General features: G+C 40.7%; 1 protein-coding gene across 21 annotated transcripts in view; it reads right to left on the bottom strand.

The window, feature by feature from the left end:
- Window positions 1–22452, bottom strand: part of LOC110533530 (neural cell adhesion molecule 1) — a 322515-nt gene that overhangs the window by 241625 nt on the left and 58438 nt on the right. The window lies entirely within an intron of this gene.

Here is a 22452-nt window from a genome sequence, read left to right as displayed (position 1 = left end):
AGCCAATGAAGTAGAACTGGACACAAGGCTTCCGACGCAAAAAGACAGGCCATATTAAAATTGGCAGGGGGGGGAGAATGAAGGACAAACTTGGAGCCACTTTGTTGAGCTAAGCAATATGCTACAGAGCTATAAGCTGTCCCCAACTAAAGTTCAGGATTAATTATGCACCCGAGGCAGGTTTCTTTCGAGTCTCTGGCTCTCCATAGGTGTATAGCTTGATAATGTAACCTTGTTCTCCAACACATGTTTCGAGGAGGTGCTTGAAAGGTTATTTGTAGGAGGCAACTGGCCAGTGTGAACACAGAAGTCCAGCCAGCTCAAATGTGGACATGAAAGAGAATAGAATAGCCTTGACTTGGCTATGCCACTTATGTAACACAATAACAAAAACTTAGCGGCGAGTGGAAGTGCAGAACAATATGTTCTTTGTGAGGGAACAACTGCAACACAAATGGCGGGTGCAGCCAAGGAACTATTTTTATGAATTAACTTGAGAACAGAGCAATAACATGACCCAATCATTCTCACTAAAAAAGTCCAAACACATTGGCGATTACTCTTGTTTTTCTTGTAAGTGGTCACAGCAACCGTATGGAAAAAACTGGGTGACATAATCCTCTGTTAGGGTGCATTCTGATCTACAGAAACTGTCCAGTGTTTCCAGATTTCTATGAAATATGACCTAGAATTACTTACAATATGAGTGAAATTTTCTATTCAAAAATGGGAATAAGTATGTGAAAAATAAAATGTTCTGTGCTGGAATGGTGTGGGTGTACCCAACAACAGAATGGTGTAGGAGTATACTGGTCATTCAAAATATTAATGCGAGTAGACCAATGATTGGCCAACTCATCCTCCTCTAGACCGCTGATTGGCCAATACATCCTCCTCTGAGGAAATACCATTTTTGTTTGAAATACAAATTTGAGGTGGGGCTTTTGAAGCGTTTTCTCCAATTTATACTTTAGCCACAAATATGAGTATAGGACGAGTCAACAACATTATTTGGGTATAAATTAACAGAATATGAACTTAAAATTGAGATTTTCAGTGGACAGTTACTTTAAACAGTACAGGTAGGCCAAAGGCAATTTACCCCGGGCTCTTATCCACATGTATTGTACCTCCGGAAGTCTGCTGTGCACCACTGATCACATTAATGAGTGTCTTGGAGTGCACTACATATATCCTGTAAAGAGGGCATGCCTTTCTAGATATGTACAGCTACTAGGCCTAAGTTCTGGCAGGATCGATGAGAAAGCTGAAATACTTTTGATTCAATCACGCTGATGTTAAACCAATCGAACTCTAATTGGATTGACCATTTCCCTTCATCAATCAATATGCAGTCTATCACTTAGTGAAGAGGAAGCATGTCTACTAGTGTCAAACCAATTTCTTTCATTACAGAGACGTGCTTAAGGTATGGATATATACACACGCATTTGAAAAAACGCACATTTCCATAACAATATTAGAAAAAGTTAACTTCTCCACAGTTTTCACTTTCTTCTGACTGGTTTTGTAATTACTACAGAGCTGAAGGAAAGAGATAAAGACATCAATTAGGGCCTGTAGCAAAGTATCATTTTGTTTTCTTCTCTCCTCAGGAAAAAAAGAGTGTCTGTGCGGAAGCTCGGTTCAACTTTTTAAATGTTTATCAGATACACTATCAAGCCTGAACTCCTGGGCAACTTCAAGGTTTTAAATGCTTATCAGATACACTATCAAGCCTGAACTCCTGGGAAACTTCAAGTTTGGTGGAGCTAAGGTTTATTTAGCTTTGTTCACCGAGCCAAGAAGGGGGAAAAGGCATTTGAATGTCTTTTTAATAGAGCACATGAGGGAAATCTATTCACTGCCAAGTCTGAGACCACTGCTGGAAAAAAAAACACGACGCAGATGACCACTGGAGTCGAACTGTGCTGAGACATAAAAAATGTGTACTTGTGGAAAGCAATCCAGGAAAATTATCCTCAGTAGCAATAGGGGATTCATGACGAAAGGAATTTGCTATTGTTCTTGGGAGTGCCTTCAACTCTGAAAATGTGGGTTAATGTTATCGGATAATTTGACAAATTAAAGTTGCTTAAGAAGGTAGTTCTCTTCTAAAGCTTACGAGTGTGCAGGGAGCACTAATAATACTGTCAACAAGGACCTGATCCTACCTGATCCTTCACAGTATGGTCTCCGAGTTGGTTGTTAAATCCTCTGGTTCGACCCAGCCCGACCTATAGAGAAGTGATGAGGAGCTAAAAGGCTGTGATCTTCACCTCTCTAAGCCTCTGGGTCTCTGTTTAGAGTTAGTTAAGGTAAACCACATAGCCAGCTCATTTAATACACTCCGATTGAGATCCAGAAGTCTAATTAGGTGTCTTTGGCTTTACCAACCTGTTAGTTCTCTCTTTTTACACCCTAGCTCAGCAAACTGAGTTCTATTACCTGAATGTGTTCGGGGCAACGCATGACTCATGCTAATGAAAGCACATTCAGCAGTCAATGAGCAGCTTTTGGCCTAATGTTTATGCATACAATTAATTCAGCTTAACCCAATCTCACTGTCTGAGGTGTTTTAACCTCTTCCCCCCTTCCCCCTGCCTATTAGACAGACTCATATGTCAACTGCTGCTGGAAATATAAATAAATATATTGACAGCGGGGAAAAAGAAAGAAAACACTGCTTTCACAAATTAATGGTACTTTAGAACAGTCAAAAAGGCCTTTCTGAGTGTGAGGATGTTCCCCTTGAATAAGCAGGTTTAGGGGTGCTGACAGTTCTTTGTAGATTGCCTTTCGAGGATCAAAGCAATTTAAATGGTCCTATTAGAATAGGACAGCACGGCGTAGAAACAACATAAATTAAGGGAATACTTATTTGTTGCATTCTGAGGAGGGCTCTCACACAGTTGTGACTAGAGGAAGTACAGCCATGACCGGAAATGACTTTTTATAGCAGGTTAGGAGAGCATTTTGTTAACCCTAACCCTATTTCTAAACTTAACCTAAGTCTTCTAACCTGCCACATTAATTCTCCTAACCTGCTGCAAAAAAGTCACTTCTGGTCATACTGTAGCTGTACTCCCTCTAAGTCAGAACCCTCTCACACTGTAAAAAAGCCAACTTGCTTAGTCAGCGTTATTCTGTGAGTTGAGTGGACTTCAAAAGGAGAAGAATTTTAGTTAATGCGTTTGTTGAGTAAACTAACTCAGCTCGAAGTGAGCTGCATTCGAACCATCTTGTTGAATAGAATTACAAATTCATGTTTGCTCAAAACCATGCTCATCATTATCATATTTCCCAGCATGCTCTATAGCAGGTTGATTTTCAGAATTGTTTATTTCAATACCTGTGTTTTTGCATGTACATTGATTGTTTGATTAATATTATGCTACACAAACATAAATAACATACATTTTTCTAAACTAATCCAACCTGTTAGTAGTTGGATTTACTGCACCCATTCCTGAGATGGCTCTTTCAGGCAGCCCAATTCAAATCTGTTTTCCACTACTTGGTCTTTTGACCAATCAAATTAAATCTTTTCAAATCAGATATTTTTCAGAGGTGAACAAAATATTAGAATTGGGCTGCATGTGTGAATGCAGGCTTAGACACTCACTTGGTAAACACTACAAATAGTAATGGGTGGTAACTACAATTAACTCGAAAGGCAAAGCACACTGGGAAATATGCAAATAAGGTAGAATAAATTATCAAGTTGAACCAAAAATTCAAGTTGAGTGAACATAAAATAAAATTTCTGAATTGACGTTGGTTCAGCTACAGTATATGCCCAAATGTTAAGCAAACTCACAATCCTATTAGGCTGGTTGCCTTACAATTGTACATTGAATCAACTTCAATGCTATTTTGTGGAGCAAACTCAGTCTTATTGCAGCTGGTTCAACTGTAAGTTGAATCAACATCTTTTTATTTTTTTACAGTGCTGTAAATGGCTCCTCACTTTTCGCACAAATAACAGTGCTACGATCGCAAATATGGTTTTATGATCATTCATTAGATGGGTTCAATTAACATAATTGTGTAAGTGTGCCCGACCATGGAATGCATTGGATTTTGCAAACGTCTTACTTAAGAATTGAACTAATTATTAACTGATACACCTTATCAGTTGATAGAAGTTGGGACTTCAAAGCCTAGTTGGATGTTTGACCTAGAGATATTTCAGCAACAGACCATGAATCTCAAGTACAGAGTACATGCTTCATTCCTCAGTATGTGAAGACCCCCATACCCAGCCATGGTAATAGGAAACGAGTCAGTTGACTTAAGGCTACAGTATGTGACACTATTTTCACTCTGGCCAGACAGTCGTTCACTGGCAAGGTCCTCCGATGAGAGCTGAGTCTATAAAGCTGTTCAAACGCACGGCACACACACTAGAGCCGATAAGCTGACCATTCCTTCCCTCCTCATTAACTGTTGTGTGTTTTAGCCATGACAACCAACACCCACCAAGAGTAGATACAGTATTTGCTCTTCTTGCTTGGCATGCTTTCAACATGCTCTTCCCTCTTCTCTGGTTTATTCCAACTATCCAATATCTTACAACATCTTGACGTAAGAAGCCTGAAACAATGGATAAACACTGATGACCTCTCCCCACATCCCAGAAGCCTCAATTCCAGGCAATATGTTGGTTGCTCAGGTTAGCGGACCACAACTGCCAGTAATATAGTCACTGAAATCATTGTCTAGGTCTGTGGATCCAGACCATAAGTTTCAACATCTACAGTACCACAGGGTTTAAATCAGTGGTGGAAAAAGTACCAATTTGTCCTACTTGAGTAAAAGTAAAGATACATTAACAGAAAATGACTCAAGTAAAAGTGAAAGTCACCCAGTAAAATACTACATGAGTAAAAGTAGTTTTAAAGTATTTGCTTTTACATATACTTAAGTATCAAAAGTAAATGTAATTTCAAAAATATACTTAAGTGTCATGGTGAAGTCTAAATAATTTCAAATTCCTTATCTTGTTTTTTAAATCTACGAATAGTCAGGGGCACACTCCAACATTGACATAATTTACGAATTAAGCATTTGTTTTTAGTGCCAAATCAGAGGAAGCAGGGATGAAACCATTTTGCGTGATTTGGACCATTTTCAGTACTTTTGGGTGTCAGGGCAAATTTAAGGAAGATGAGTACATTATTTTATTTCAGAATGTACTGAAGTAGAAGTAATCAAAAATATAAATAGTAAAGTACAGATACCCCCAAAAAACGACTTACGTAGTACTTTAAATTAGTTTTACATAACTACTTTATTTTGTACTTTGTTTAAATATAATCTGCCTGCAGTGCACATTGTCTGAGCACAATCACAAGTGGACAGCTGACTGTCCCTGCAAACCTCAACTGAAAACACTTAGCTAACAGGAGCAGAAGTGAAAATTGGCAAGAGATTATTCTATTTACATAGAAGTAATTTATTGACAGATGAATAGAGCACTTCACCAACAGTTCAAGCTTTTGGAAATACAGTAGCAGACAAACTAGATGTCTGCACAGCGATTTCCAACCTTATGCCACCTGCTCTCATAGCTGCTCCAAATCCTGTGTGGTAATGTCATTGCAATTAATTTTATTAACTTAATCATTCAGCCATTATGTGTAATGGGCTGAAATGTCTTACTGTAGGCCAAGTTATGACAGCAAATCAATACATGTACTCCCCTGAAATAAAAACATCTAGTGAGGCTACTTTTTTATGGGTATTGCATTTCTTGGCGTAATGTCCCAATTGTCGAGCTCATCAGCATTAAAACAGTTAAAGCCACAGTGCCTGTCAATCAACTTAATACGGAAACAGATTAAATAATTTCAACTGCAACCTATACTAGTAACCTTTTCACGGTTGCCCCCATTGTGAATTTCTTTATGCGCGAGATGCCAGAATTTAGGTTGGATGCTTTACTGAGCCGGACAAACTTCTCTTCCACGAGAGCCAAAGCACTTCCCCAGTGTTTCCGCGGATCAAGTATGCAGACATTTGCACAGTAATGCACAAACTTTTTCCCCCGGCACATTTTTTGGCTGGCACTCGCAGTGCCTTTATTGCTGTTTTCCTTACAAATGTGTGTTCCTATCAAAGTAAGTGCCTTATTTTCTATATCTTGTTGTTGTTTCTACTGTAGCATACCGTATGTACGTATGGAGTATAATATACACTGCTCAGAAAAATAAAGGGAACACTTAAACAACACAATGTAACTCCAAGTCAATCACACTTCTGTGAAATCAAACTGTCCACTTAGGAAGCAACACTGATTGACAATACATTTCACATGCTGTTGTGCAAATGGAATAGACAACAGGTGGAAATTATAGGCAATTAGCAAGACACCCCCAATAAAGGAGTGGTTCTGCAGGTGGTGCCCACAGACCACTTCTCAGTTCCTATGCTTCCTGGCTGACGTTTTGGTCACTTTTGAATACTGGCGGTGCTTTCACTCTAGTGGTAGCATGAGACGGAGTCTACAACCCACACAAGTGGATCAGGTAGTGCAGCTTATCCAGGATGGAACATCAATGCGAGTTGTGGCAAGAAGGTTTGCTGTGTCTGTCAGCGTAGTGTCTAGAGCATGGAGGCGCTACCAGGAGACAGGTCAGTACATCAGGAGACGTGGAGGAGGCCGTAGGAGGGCAACAACCCAGCAGCAGGACCGCTACCTCCGCCTTTGTGCAAGGAGGAGCACTGCCAGAGCCCTGCAAAATGACCTCCAGCAGGCCACAAATGTGCATGTGTCTGCTCAAACGGTCAGAAACAGACTCCATGAGGGTGGTATGAGGGCCCGATGTCCACAGGTGTGGGTTGTGCTTACAGCCCAACACCATGCAGGACGTTTGGCATTTGCCAGAGAACACCAAGATTGGGAAATTCGCCACTGGCGCCCTGTGCTCTTCACAGATGAAAGCAGGTTCACACTGAGCACGTGACAGACGTGACAGAGTCTGGAGACGCCGTGGAGAACTTTCTGCTGCCTGCAACATCCTCCAGCATGACCGGTTTGGCGGTGGGTCAGTCAAGGTGTGGGGTGGCATTTCTTTGGGGGGCCGCACAGCCCTCCATGTGCTTGCCAGAGGTAGCCTGACTGCCATTAGGTACCGAGATGAGATCCTCAGACCCCTTGTGAGACCATATGCTGGTGCGGTTGGCCCTGGGTTCCTCCTAATGCAAGACAATGCTAGACCTCATGTGGCTGGAGTGTGTCAGCAGTTCCTGCAAGAGCAAGGCATTGATGCTGTGGACTGGCCCGCCCGTTCCCCAGACCTGAATCCAATTGAGCACATCTGGGACATCATGTCTCGCTCCATCCACCAACGCCACGTTGCCCCACAGACTGTCCAGGAGTTGGCGGATGCTGTAGTCCAGGTCTGGGAGGAGATCCCTCAGGAGACCATCGGCCACCTCATCAGGAGCATGCCCAGTAGTTGTATTTTTGTGTGATTTTGTGGTCAGCACATTCAACTATGTAAAGAAAAAAGTATTTAATATGAATATTTCATTCATTCAGATCTAGGATGTGTTATTTTAGTGTTCCCTTTATTTTTTTGAGCAGTGTATTTACAGCTTTTCACGTTTTTCAAGTTCTGGTTACAAATCATGTATTCTGATTCTTGCATAGATTGTAATGGACCCATATGATGTATGTAAAATACTTTTTCGAAGGTTGAACTGATTATGATGAGCTAATGCAAAGATATTTGCCAGCTTTGTGTGGCGCCATGTTTGTTGACATTATACAATGCATTTTGGGTAACACGAAAACGTCTATCAGACCAAAAATGTTATAACAAAATTAGGTGAAGGGATGATTCACATCTTTCGAGTAAACTTCCAGAAGTGAATGATGGTAGACGACACATCCCCATCAACATGCATACTGCAAACACAATAAATTCATCTTGTCTCCTTTTCTTATCTTTGGTTGACACGAGAGAAAAAAACTAACATAGCGGCTTGCACAAACTACCCATTGTCAGATTACTTTAGATTTTTTAAAGTGTTTTACTCAATTATTTCAATCAATGGTGAGATCACCCGTGATGTGATGAATTGTAAATAGTAATTGCTTTTAGCTAATTCATATTATGGTTTACGTCAGCCGAGAGTTAGATAAATATGTTACCTCTATCTTTCCTCAGTCAGCGTTAGGACTAATGTAGCCTACATTTGACAGTTTGGATGATTGGGTTATGCTGTAGATACTTCTGTGAATGCCTGAACATTGCAACCAAAAATAATCTGGTGACATTCAGGACATAACGTTGTAAGGACTGCGTTTGTGCAAAATGTTTCTGTGAAAAAAACAGTGTGGCCAGCTCAAACACTGACTGTTGCATCAATCGAAACTGGATGTTCTAAATGAGTGTTCTAATCACAGCGGTTTGAGCGTACACTGCAAGGACCACTGTAGAATGTTCACACCCGTGTGTTGCTACGTGTCAAGGGATTAACCCTGAAAATACAACTGAAATATAACACAAGTGTTGTTTTCATTTGCTGTACTTTATTGTCTAACACCAAAGGCAGTCTGAAACATCTTTAATATGTTTATTACAGTGGTGGGATTGAAAACATATCCTCTTCACAAAATAACCCTCCAAAATCAGGGTCTCGATTCAATAGAGCCGAGAACATGTGAATTTATTTGTTGGACAGATGAATGCAATTGATGCAATTCAATAAATGGTCCTAATAAAATGTGCTGTAATACTCAATGGTCATTGTCTGGCACACAACAATGTCTAGACAGGAAGAACAAACACAGGAGAGGGTAAAACTAGGGATCATAGCTGCCTGATAACTGCCTGCAGTGGAAGCATGGCTCACCCCCATTTTCAAAATAACAATTGTACGGGTAATTCCACGACAATGACACTCAGGCACCTAAGAATCTTCTCAAAAGAATCCAGGCTCCCTCTTACGATTACACAGCTCTCCCATGGTCCACTGCCCAGTTCTGGTGTGCCGGTTTATGGGCAGAAATTGTTGAGAGTGGGGGGGTGGAAGGAGAATGTGAGTGCCTTAATGGATCAAAGCAGTAGCAATAAACATATAAATAAACATTACGGTGGGTGATAGTTATACAGGGGTGACTCGGTAAGTGGCAGAAAAGCCATTAAAAAGCCAGAGCCAAACCTTTAATCGAGTTTCGGCGAAGCTCAGGCAGGGATCTGATTAGATGCAGGATGGGAGTGTTGAATGGGATGGATGGGGCCCATCTACTCCCACTACTCTCTCTCTCTGAGGCACAGACATAAAATGACAGCCGAGAGGCTCCGTGAACGCATTGATCTCCACCTGTCCTTCCTGCCAGAGGCATATGGCTTCAGTGATAACCTCAGCCCCTGCCAGCCTCTGCTATACTGAAACTTCTTCAAGAGGCAGATTGGCTTGCTTACCTCAGTGCTGTAGGTCTGTTCTGTTTTTGTTCCTTTGCTGTCTTTTGTTTTGGCATGGTTTGCTAACCCAAGCAACAAATGTGTAGAAAGTGTGCTTGTGGATCAACAGACTTGGTTTATTCCACAAGAGCCCATATCTTTGATGAGCTCAAATATTCTACATAAGGTTGGAAAATAACTTGACTGTTTATCAGATTCTCAATATGCATTTGATCTCCATTGCTTTATTGTTCTCTCACTAACTCATCGTTAAACTTCTTATGGCTTGAATCCCGCTAACGGGATCGATATGACAACAGCCAGTGAAAGTGCAGGGCGCCAAATTCAAAACAACAGAAATCTCATAATTAAAATTCCTCAAACATACAAGTATTTCACACCATTTTAAAGATACACTTCTTGTTAATCCCACCACTGTGTCCGATTTCAAAAAGGCTTTACAGCGAAAGCATACCAAATGATTGTTAGGTCTGCACCTAGTCACAGAAAAACACAGCCATTTTTCCAGCCAAAGAGAGGAGTCACAAAAAGCAGAAATAGAGATAGAATGAATCACTAACCTTTGATGACCTTCATCAGATGACACTCATAGGACTTCATGTTACACAATACATGTATGTTTTGTTCAATAAAGTTCATATTTATATAAAAAAATCTGAGTGTACATTTGTGCATTATGTTTAGTAGTTCCAAAACATCTGATGATTTTGCAGAGAGCCACATCAATTTACAGAAATACTCATAATAAACATTGATAAAAGATACAAGTGTTATAAAAAAAAATGTCAGAGAAAATGACAGTTTTCGTGGTATTGCTTTTTGCACTGACTTTACTGAACTCTGGAGAAAACGAACATTGTCACTGGGTGAGTACACTTGACAATGTGCTCTCCCATCCATTGGACATTTTGTCTGCAGGAACTTGCTCTTTTTCACTCGGTCCACTCATCCAAGTGCCAATGTATTTGTGGCATGATGTGAACAGTACGAATTTGTGTCACTACCAAAGTCTAATGGTTTTAAATGACTGTTTTGTATTGTCTGGAAACTCCCTTGTAGAATTCGCTTGCAATAGGTCTCTTAAAAAAGAGAAGCCGTGCAAGGTTATTAAACAGAGGTGCCTAGTTATTCTTCTTTTGTTGATATCAGGTAATGTGCAACCAAACCCTGGCCCTGATATGCAGTATGTCCCAAACCCCCTCTGATTTTAAATCAAGATCTCGTTTTGGTATTTTTCATTTAAATGTTGTCAAAATTTGATGGGGTTAGGATTTGGGCTAAATCAACTGATGCTGATGTAATTGTGTTTTCTGAAACCTGGCTCTGTCACGAGTCCGACCGAGGGTGTTTCCCTTTCCCGGGCAGGTGGCGCTCGGCGGTCGTCGTCACCGGCCTATTAGCTGCCACTGATTGTTTTTCCTCCCCCTCCTTGTATGTTGAGTGGTAGCACCTGTGGATGTTTAATTAGTTTGTCTTTATTAGACAGCCGGCCCGCCTGGTTGTTGTGCGGGATTATTTCTATGTAACCTTCGGCTCTGTGGTATAGGCACGTGTTAGTGCCCGGTCGGGATTGTTTCCCATTGTACATTTTGATTCCCTGTGTTTTGGGAACGTAACTTTTTTGTGAGCACCCTGTGGTGCGTTGGTGCGATTAAAAGACGCGCAGCATTGAACTCTCTGTCTCCTGCATTTGACTCCACACCCACGACACCCGGAGCATTACAGGCTCAGCAAGTCTGTTTATCGCACTGATCGGGTTAAGAAAGGTGGGGGTGTGGCTATATATGTAAAATCTAAATTCCATGTAAGTGTGGAAAAGTCTGAAACTATTTGTAAACAGTTGGAATTTCTTGCTTTGAATATTGAGGTTTCAATGGGCCTCTCTATAACTGTGATTGGCTGTTATAGACCCCCCTCTGCTCTTGGTGATGCATTTTCTTCTTTGACGCACCTTATGTCTAAACTTCTTTACAGTGAAATGATCTTGATTGGTGATCTTAACTGGTGTTGGCTAAAGCTGGTGTCTGATGATTTAAAAATGTTTTGTAATTCTATGAATCTTACCCAGTTGATTAATTAACTCACCCACTCGCCCAAATCTTAAATGCCCAGATAAATCTACCCTGATTGATTTGATATTGACAAATGTTCCACATAAATATTCCGCGGTTGATGTTTTTTGTAATGATTTAAGCGACCATTGTGCTGTTGTTGCTGTTAGAAATACTAAGGTTCCAAAGACAAACCCATGTTTTATTCGTAAGAGAAATTTGAAGTGATTTAATGACCAGGCTTTCTTTCATGATTTGTTTTATTTTGACTGGAGCAAGATTGAGCTTATCCCTGATGTGGAAACTGCCTGGAAATTCTTTCATGATGGTTTTTCCCCAAATAGTAAACAAACATGCCCCATTCCGCAGGTTCAGGGTTAAAGGGCGGGATAATCCACGGTTTTCTTCTGAGCTGTCTTGTATTATTCACAACTGTAATCTAGCCTGGGCTAAAGCAAGGAAATCATGTTCTGATGCTGATTGGCTTATTTTTAGGCATTTACAAAACAAGTGTTATTTTCTCAGGAAGGCCAAGTCTGAATATTTTATGTCTGTTACCACGGACAACCTGAATGACCCTAGAAAGTTTTGAAAGGCTATTAAGTCTATGGCTGGTAACAGTAATGTTAATGAATTACCGTCATGTGTTTTGAAGGACTCTGTTGCTATATATGACAAAACTGAAATGTTGAATTGTTTCAATGAGCACTTTGTATCATCTGGTAGGCTGTTTGATTCCGTGTCCTCTGTCTCTGTACAACCCTGTGTGGATGAACCAGTGAGAGCTGGTCAAACTTTTAGCTTTTTGCCATTCTCAGTGCAGGTGGTACATAAAGCCCTGAAATCCTTAGATAAGAGAGAACCTGCAGGTCCTGATCTTTTGGATCTGGCAGCTGATTTCATAGCTGAACCACTTACATCTCTGTTCAATCTAACCTTGGAATGTAATGAAATTCCAAAGATCTGGAAATCAGCATTTGTCCTACCACTTTTAAAAGGGGGAGATCCAACTCTTTTAAATAATTATAGGCCAATCTCAAAGCTGTCACCCCGGGTGAAAATATTTGAAACACTTGTAAGTGAACAGCTAAAAGAGTTTTTATCTACTGACTCCATTTTATCAATGTACCAATCGGGCTTCAGGAAGAAGCATAGCACAATTACAGCAGCCATGAAGGTTTTAAATGATATCACTGAAGCCATTGACAAAAACAGCACTGTGTCTCACTTTTTATTGATCTCTCTACGGCTTTTGATACAGTTGATCATGCTATACTAAGGCAGAGATTGTCGAGTGTAGGTCTTTCGGAGCATGCAGTTGCATGGTTTGCTAACTATCTGTCTGATAGAACTCAGTGCACTCAATTTGATGGGCTTATGTCTGTTAAATTGTCTGTCTTGAATGGTGTGCCCCAAGGCTATGTACTTGGTCCTCTCTTATTCACTATTTATATAAATGATTTAGACAAAAATGTCAAATGCACAACTCCATTTTTATGCTGATGATACTGTTATTTACTGTTGTGCCTAGTCTCTTACAAAAGCTTTCCAGAACATGCAAACTGCTTTTTATACTGTTCAACATATGCTTGTGTCAATTGAAGCTTATCCTCAATACTGACAAAACTAAACTAATGGTGTTTTCTAAAGCAAGAAATAGACTTCTGAACCCTTCACCTATTACTACCTGTCAAGGCAAGGAGATTGAGGTTGTAACCTCATGTAAATATATTGGAATTTTAATTGATGATGGCCTCTCTTTTAAATTGCATATTCAACAACTTACAAAAAAATTGAAGCTGAAATTGGGATTTTATTTTCGGAATAAGGCTTATTTTTCTTTTGAAGCCAGAATGAGGCTAGTATCAGCTGCATTTATGCCTTTACTAGACTATGGAGATATTTTATATATGAATGCTTCCGCTCAGTGTTTGAGATCAATTGACACCCTTTACCATGACACTTTGAGATTTATTTTAAACTGCAAAACCCTTACGCACCACTGCACTTTGTATACCAGGGTTGGCTGGCCTTCTCTAGTCACTCGTAGGCTCAGTCACTGGTATACTTTTATTTACAAAGCCATTTTGGGTTTACTACCTTTTTATTTGTGCATTTCATTGTTCAGAAATGTGGTGGGTACTCTCTTCGTTCGCTGGACTTTATCCTGCTAACTGCTCCAAATGTCCGAACTGAATTTGGTAAAAGGGCTTTTATGTACTCTGCGCCATCGTCTTGGAACAACTTACAAAATACTTTTAAACTGGAAAAACTTGTCCCGATTGGTGCTTTTAAATCACTGATGAAGGATTTTGAGGCTGATTCTCTGACCTGTCAATGTTTTTAATTTGCTGTTTTATACTCTTGTGAAATCAATGGTTTTTACTAGATTACTTGTAGTTTTTTGTGTTTGTCTGTAATTTTTTTTGTAATGACTTGGTGCTGCCTATCTTGGCCACGGTGCTCTTGAAAAAGAGATTTTAATCTCAATGAGCCCTTCCTGGTTAAATACATGGAACTTTAGATAAACTTCTCCATTATGCAACCGCTGTGTCAGAGTTCGAAAAAGCTTTACCGAAAAAGCACACCATGCAATAATCTGAGTACAGCGCTCAGACAACAAAATCAAGCCATACAGATATCCGCCATGTCGGGGAGTCAACAGAAGTCAGAAATAGCATTATAAACATTCACTTACCTTTGATGATCTTCATCAGAATGCACTACCAGGAATCCCAGTTCCACAATAAATATTTGATTTGTTCGATAAAGTCCATAATTTACGTCCAAATACCTCCCTTTTGTTCGTGCGTTTAGCCCAGTATCCAAATTCATGACGTGAGATCACTAGGTCCAGACGAAAAGTTAAAAAGTTCCGTTACAGTCTGTAGAAACATGTCAAAAGAAGTATAGAATCAATCTTTAGGATGTTTTTAACATAAATCTTCAATAATGTTCAAACCGGAGAATTCCTTTGTCTTCAGAAATGTAATGGAACTCGTGCTAACTCTCACGTGAACGCGCGCGGTCAGCTCATGCCTCTCTGGCAGACATCAGACCTCTGACTCAATCCCCTCGCATTCCCCCCTCCTTTACAGTAGAAGCATCAAACAAGGTTCTAAAGACTGTTGACATCTAGTGGAAGCCTTGGGAAGTGCAATTTGACCCCATTGACACTGTGTATTCGATAGGCAATGACTTGAAAAACTACAAACCTCAGATTTCCCACTTCCTGGTTGAATTTTTTTCTCAGGTTTTTGACTGCCATATGAGTTCTGTTATACACAGACATCATTCAAACAGTTCTAGAAACTTCAGAGTGTTTTCTATCCAAATATACTAATAATATGCATATATTAGCAACTGGGCCTGAGTAGAAGACAGTTTACTCTAGGCACCTTATTCATCCAAGCTACTCAATACTGCCCCCAGCCATAACAAGTTATTGTATGATTCCTCTGAGCCAGTTGGTGTTGTGTGCACTGAAGTGGTGGAACAAGGTTTGCACAATTTCGGGAACCTTCCCAAAATTCCCTGGTTTTCCAGAAATCCTGGTTTGAGGATTCCGGATTTCCTGCATATTTCTTTCCTGACTCTGAGAATCTTCTAACCATGATTTCTGGAAAACCTGGGTATTTTGGGTAAGTTACCAGAATTTCGCAACCCTAGTTCTATCAAGAAAGCAATGGAGAGTAAACGCTTATTGAGATTCTCATAAACAGTCAAGTTAAGTGTCAGAAAGGGGGGGGGGGGGGGGGAGACACTGAAAAGCAGCCGGAGATGGAAGCTTTCCTTGGCTTCCAGTCCTTCTCTTTCCAAGAAAGTGTTTACTCTCTATGTGATGTAGAGCCTGGGTATATTGACTGAGCTGCTCACCCTTGGCAGTCCGAGATGAAGATGTGCATATTATTGTTAGCAGGCGTTCCTGTGACCAAATAGTTCATGTCAATCAGCTCTGTGTCTGTCAGCCCTCTCTGCAGATGCTTTCCATTAAGCTGATATTAGCCTCAATGCATTTAAACCTGCATGGCTGCACCACACTCAGAGAAACCTCCAAGTAGTTGGATCTGCAATGTCTTGACAACTAAAGAAGCTCTGTCTCGCTCTCCCTGTTTCTCTCATCCCACTCCCTCTCTCTCTCTGTATCACTCAGTCAACAGACATTGGAATAGATATTCATCCTGACCTGTGCTCTATTACAATTTACACCATCCATGTTTTACAGTGGAGGACATTTCATTAGAGGTGATTAGACCTCATTTTAAACGAGAAAGCTGGCTTTTCAATCGCCATTTGAACGTGTTTTCTTTTTCAGTTTGACAACCCAGACATGTAGGGTTCACCAAAGCTGTAATCTATTCAGAGGGATGGACACAATTACATTTGGTTAATCGGAACATTAACAGCTCCGTATCCTGTACTGTCAGCCCCGATTAGAACCGGTTCAAGATGATTCCCTTTGTAGCCAGAAAGAGAAAAGGGCTGAGCCTCAGTGATTGTGGTTGTTATGATATACAGCGTTGCAGGGAAGATATTGGCTTATATTAAGTTAACAGTACATAAGTACATTACAAGTTCCAGGAGATAAAAAATGGCAACATCAGCTCAAGCTCAAGAGATATTAATGCTTCATCTGTAAAGCAATTAACTCACAACTAATTAATGGGATACACTGTTATGAAACATTGTTTTATGTATGCAGGAAGACAATGTGTTCCCAACTTGAATGCAACAATTATTATATATTTTATATTTTTTCAAACGGCATCCTCTGCCCTCAGCGTGTAATGACATGCTCTCAAAATAGCCCCGAAGATGAAAGCCTGCACAACACCAGTCAAATCCCTGACTCACCCACATTCATATGACCTCTTTTTTTATTCTTCCCCTCTCTGCTCTCCTCCCCTCTCACTCTAAAGGTTGTAATTGTGGCTGCTCCAGGATAATTTTGACATCTCCGTGTTGCCTTTTTTTGGAGTGCGAGTAGTGTGGTTGGCTTTGAAACTGTCCCGTTCCTCATGTCACCAAAACCCCCAGAACTTACCACAAGGTCTTTGCATGTTTGACCTCGCTGGCTGCCAGGGTGTGCTAACCCTGAGGGAGTATCTTGGAAATTGTCGGGATGTCTTTAGGGGCGGGGAGTCATTACCAAACAGAGCTGCAAAGAGGGTCGACCTGCTTTGCAGCCATCTCACACGGACGACAGATGGCAGGGAATTCCATGTGCTACAACCTGTTTAGGAGAGGGAGAGGGCTTACAGAAATCGACGGGGCGGGCCGTAAGTAGAGCGGAGCGTTTTCGCTGGGAATGTGGAGCAGGGAAAACATCCTCAGCGCTTACTCGCTGGCATCCTACACCAGCTCTCCCATACCTTCTGACACAGACGAGACTTAGCTCGCAGCTCTCCCATACCTTCTGACACAGACGAGACTTAGCTTGCAGCTCTCCCATACCTTCTGACACAGACGAGACTTAGCTCGCAGCTCTCCCATACCTTCTGACACAGACGAGACTTAGCTCGCAGCTCTCCCATACCTTCTGACACAGACGAGACTTAGCTCGCAGCTCTCTCATACCTTCTGACACAGACGAGACTTAGCTCGCAGCTCTGACACACCGGCGGAGGGGTGAATTTTCTCGTGGTTCTCTGAGACCTTCAACCTCGTCTTGATTTGGCAGTTCTGAGCACTTCAAGTTCACACAAGGGACAATCGAGTCATAAAGTCTATTTTTTTTGTTTAAGAGAGAGATAGAGAGGTGAACTGCCAGGGGTATGTTTCTAATTTTCGGTGCTGTTGTGGAGGCAGAGGAGCATAGAATTAAAAAAATAACAACCGAGGGGAGACACTGGCCATGAACAGACAATCCATATTTTACTAGGAAGTCAGTGTTTTTTAAATACATTTTACCCCACATCAGATCATGACTATATTCTTTTCCTAAAGATACATCAGCTGTCAAAGCTGTTAAATAATGCATTTTTTTTACTGGAGTCAAAATAAAAGGGAAAAGTGCCATGCTGTTATATTATATATTTTTTGGTTAGCTCTCGGCGCTTCGGATGCTCTCTTAGCAATTTTATCATGTCCAGAATATCCTCCAATCCGGTAACAGTGCAGCCATTTTACATGTCTAAAGTAGTGTCCCAGCAGGAAACTGACAAGGCAAACAGACATCTCTGTGATGATGCCTACTGCTGTACCAGGAGCCTCCCATCCTGGCCCTAGCCTAATTAAAATGTCTATAGCAATTACAGAGATCCCACACTAAGAAAAACAATAAACATACCTGCCAGCTCACCTAGGCCTCAGTCACTGATACCATGATTGTTCTTCTCAAAAGTGTCTTCTAATAATTTTCTTATGAAACCAGACATTTTCAGTTAACTGAGCGACTGTCATACTCATGAATGTGTACAATAAATCCAATAATATTAATGTATTGGATTTATACCACGCTTGCCCTATGTTTTGTAACCAAGGTTAGTGTAATCAGCTTTAGTGTGTGTGTGTGGGGGGGGGGGATCAGTGTTGTGTGTCCCAACACAAACAAACATGTTGGCTGTGAGCCAATCACAGATCGAGGCCAACTTCCTCACACCCTGAGCTGGGTTATTATAGGATCTAAGATTATTACCCCCATTAAGAAGACTACCAGGAGACCGGATATCATTTGAGCACTGGGTGTCTATGGAGAACCCACCCATCGTGTGGATTCTCTCTCTTTGGGCCTGGTATCAACACAACACCACCCAGGCTAGATGGATCTTTGGATCTCTGCAGTCCCAGAGACAATTAGCCAAGTCCAGCTAGCGACATCAGACAGAAATGCTATCCCCGGGTCGCCACTCGCCTCTGCTTCATGTCCACTGAACAACAGTAACAGGTTTTTAACCTACACTAACTTTATGTGGGGAAGTAAGTATTCCGTTACCACTGCACTTGAAAATCATCAAAGCTACAAATCACTTGCTATGTATGAAATTAGGATTAACTAGTGGATTTGAGCGTTAAGGCACTTTTGTTAAAACATTTCATTATGAAGCAATTAAAAACACACAAGGCTGATTTTATATTACCCATTTTTATAGCTGTTGGAGGTCCCCACAATGAGTGCTGAAAATGGGGGGAAAAAAATCTGCCCTGCATGAGCACTTGGGAAGAAGAAATGAGTACACAATGATACATTCTGGGTGTGAAGCTTAATCATTATGGACGGAGCTAGACAGTGCATAACCTTGCTGATGGGAGAGAATACAGTGGCCACCACCTATGGCCCAGAACAAGGCCCCATACCACACAGAAGGCGTGTAGGCCAGTGTTAATTTCGTCAACAAAAATAGGGACCCAAATATTCGTGAAACACACGTTTTTTTGTCGGAATTGACAAAACTATAACTGCCTAAAAAGACCCAGAAAAAATTAAAAATAAAATAAAAAGATTTTTCAGTTGACTGAAACGAGACAAAATTATCTCTGTGACTACAATCTGACCAGCAAGGGGACTGGACAATACTTTTCGGAGAAATTGAGAGCTTTTCAGTGATAAGCACAATAAATATTAGCAGCAGTTTACGCGCATTGAGCATTTGGTTACTGGGCTAAACGCGCAAACAAAAAGGAGGTATTTTGACATGAATTATGGACTTTACCAAACAAATCAAATATTTATTGTGGAACTGGGATTCCTGGGAGTGCATTCTGATGAAGATCATCAAAGGTAAGTGAATATTTATAATGCTATTTCTGACTTTGTTGACTCCACAACATGGCGGATATCTGCATAGCTTGTTTTGTTGTTTGAGCGCTGTACTCAGTTTATTACATGGTGTGCTTTATCGGAGAAGTGGATCTAAAATTCCATGCATAACACTTGTATCTTTTAGCAATGTTTATTATGAGTATTTCTGTAAATACTCATAATAATAATAATAATAATAATCCGGTGATTTCTGCAAAATCACCGGATGTTTTGGAACTACTGAAAGTAACGCGCTTCATCAGTGAAGAGCCCACTTCTCCAGCTTGCCAGTGGCCATCAAAGGTGAACATTTGCCCACTGAAGTCAGTTACAACGCCAAACTGCAGTCAGGTCAAGACCCTGGAAAGGACAAATGAGCTTCCCTGAGACGGTTTCTGACAGTTTGTGCAGAAAAACTTTGGTTGTGCAAACCAGTATTATCAGACGATCCCGCAGGGGAAGAAGCTGGATGTGGAGGTCCTGAGCTGGCGTGTTTACAGGTGGTCTGCGGTTCTGAGGCCGATTGGATGTATTGCCAAATTCTCTAAAACACCATTGGAGGTGGCTTAGGGTAGAGAAATTAACATTCAATTATCTGGAAACAGCTCTGGTGGACATTCCTGCAATCAGCATGCCAATTGCATGCTCCCTCAAAACTTGAGACATCTTTGGCATTGTGTTGTGTGACAAAACTGTACACTTGGGCTCCTGAGTGGCGCAGTGGTCTAAGGCACTGCATCTCAGTGCAAGAGGCATCACTATAGTACCTGGTTCAAATCCAGCCTGTGTCACACCCGGCTGTGATTGGGCGGTGCACAACTGGCCCAGTGTCGGCGGGGCTTGGCCGGAGTAGGTCGTCATTGTAAATAAGAATTTGTTCTTAACCTACTTGCCTGGTTAAATAAAGGTAAAATAGATACATTTTAGAGTGGTCTTTTATTATCCCCAACACAAGGTGCACCTGTGTAATGATCATGCTGTTTAATCAGCTTCTTGATATGCCACAACTGTCAGGTGGATGGGTTATCTTGGTGGAGAAATTCTCACAAACAGAGATGTAAACAAATTTATGCACAACATTTGAGAGAAATAAGCTTTTTGTGCAAATGGAACATTTCTGGAATGTTTAATCTCATGAAACATGGGATCAACACTTTACATGTTGTGTTTTATATATTTTTTTCAGTGTAGCATCGAGTTCAATAATAAAACAACAGTCTAGCTAAGTTTCTCTCTCTTGAGTATAAAAAAGTATGCCATCTTTGAATCTCGCTCAACCCTCCCACTTTCCCCACTGCATTTCATAGCCAGGTTCTGTAGCCTACGTAGTCAAGTCTCCCACTTTTCCTCATAGAAAACGGCTTGAGAGATTACCATTCAAAAGATATGACCCATAATACCGGACCTACGTTTTTTTCTTTCTATCGTGTATTGGCGGGCCGCATTTTACATTCATAAAGCATATCGCATGCTGTTCTAAAACTAGGCTACTTGCGGTTAAGCATTTGTTTAGGCTACACCTTGTTCGGTCATTTTACCTCATTAGCTAGCTATAGTTAACTACCTGGGCAGCGTTCAGCAGCGCGCAACGTTTTGGAACGTTTAGATAGCATATTTCTATGTAGAACAAACATGCCTCTTTGACATGTTGAATCTGCAACGTTCAAGAATGTTTTGCAACGGAATGTGGCCCAGGTGGCATTTGTAGTAGCCTATATGCAAACATTTGGTGGCATAGAAGGAAATGAAAAGGGAAAGGCTGAATTCCTCTTGCCACTACACTATATCTGACTGTGTAAATAACTTTAAGTTAACCTCTTGAACCTCTGGGGGCAGTATTTCATTTTTGGATGAAAAACGTTCCCGTTTTAAACAAGATATTTTGTCACGAAAAGATGCTCGACTATGCATATAATTGACAGCTTTGGAAAGAAAACACTCTGACGTTTCCAAAACTGCAAAGATATTGTCTGTGAGTGCCACAGAACTAATGCTACATGCAAAACCAAGATGAAATTTCATACAGGAAGTGAGCCAGATTTTTGAGGCGCTGTGTTCCAATGTCTCCTTATATGGCTGTGAATGCGCAAGGAGAGAGCCTACACTTTCTGTCGTTTCCCCAAGGTGTTTGCAGCATTGTGACGTATTTGTAGGCATATCATTGGAAAATTGACCATAAGAGACTACATTTACCAGGTGTCCGCTCTGTGTCCTCCGTCAAAACTATTGCGTAATCTCTAGGTGCGCACATTTTTCCATTTTGAACAGAGGAGAAACCAAACTGCCACGAGTGACTTATCATCGAATAGATATGTGAAAAACACCTTGAGGATTGATTCTAAACAACGTTTGCCATATTTCTGTCGATATTATGGAGTTAATTTGGAAAAAAGTTTGCGTTGTAATGACTGAATTTTGGGGGTTTTTTCTCAGCCAAACGTGATGAACAAAATGGAGCGATTTCTCCTACACAAATAATATTTTTGGAAAAACTGAACATTTGCTATCTAACTGAGAGTCTCCTCATTGAAAACATCCGAAGTTCTTCAAAGGTAAATGATTTTATTTGAATGCTTTTCTTGTTTTTGTGAAAATGTTGCCTGCTGAATGCTAGGCTTAATGCTATGCTAGCTATCAATACTCTTACACAAATGCTTTTGTAGCTATGGTTGAAAAGCATTTTTTGAAAATCTGAGATGACAGTGTTGTTAACAAAAGGCTAAGCTTGTGAGCCAATATATTTATTTCATTTCATTTGCGATTTTCATGAATAGTTAACGTTGCGTTATGGTAATGAGCTTGAGACTATAATTACGCTCCCGGATACGGGATTGCTCGTCGCAACAGGTTAATGTGGACCCAGTGACTCAGACTTCAGCACTTGGACCAGGACTCGAGGCAATTCAAACGTGATGTGACTAAAATGTGACTAAAAAGAGGATTTATTTACTAAAATAGCCCAATGTTTTTGTCATTTTGACAATAACTAGACTAAATCATTATTTAAATGACAATGTGAGTAAGAAAAAAAGACTAGACTAAATCTAAAAAAAGAGTGCCAAAATGAACATTGGCGTAGGCCAGAGGACCCTCTCGAAAAATGTTCAATGGTGAATGGTGGAGTGGAGTGAGCTGAAAGGAAAGGCAGCGCATGGACGATGTCCAGAGGGTCTTGCTGAGCTGCTTAATAGCAACCAGATTTGGAGCATTAAGATGAAAACAA

This window comes from Oncorhynchus mykiss, chromosome 10 (assembly GCF_057628025.1).
Source record: "Oncorhynchus mykiss isolate SJ-2025 chromosome 10, ASM5762802v1, whole genome shotgun sequence".
In the NCBI taxonomy this organism is placed as follows: Eukaryota; Metazoa; Chordata; class Actinopteri; order Salmoniformes; family Salmonidae; genus Oncorhynchus; species Oncorhynchus mykiss.
The sequence above is the reverse complement of the archived record's forward strand: the minus strand, read 5'-3'. Positions and strand labels throughout refer to the sequence as shown.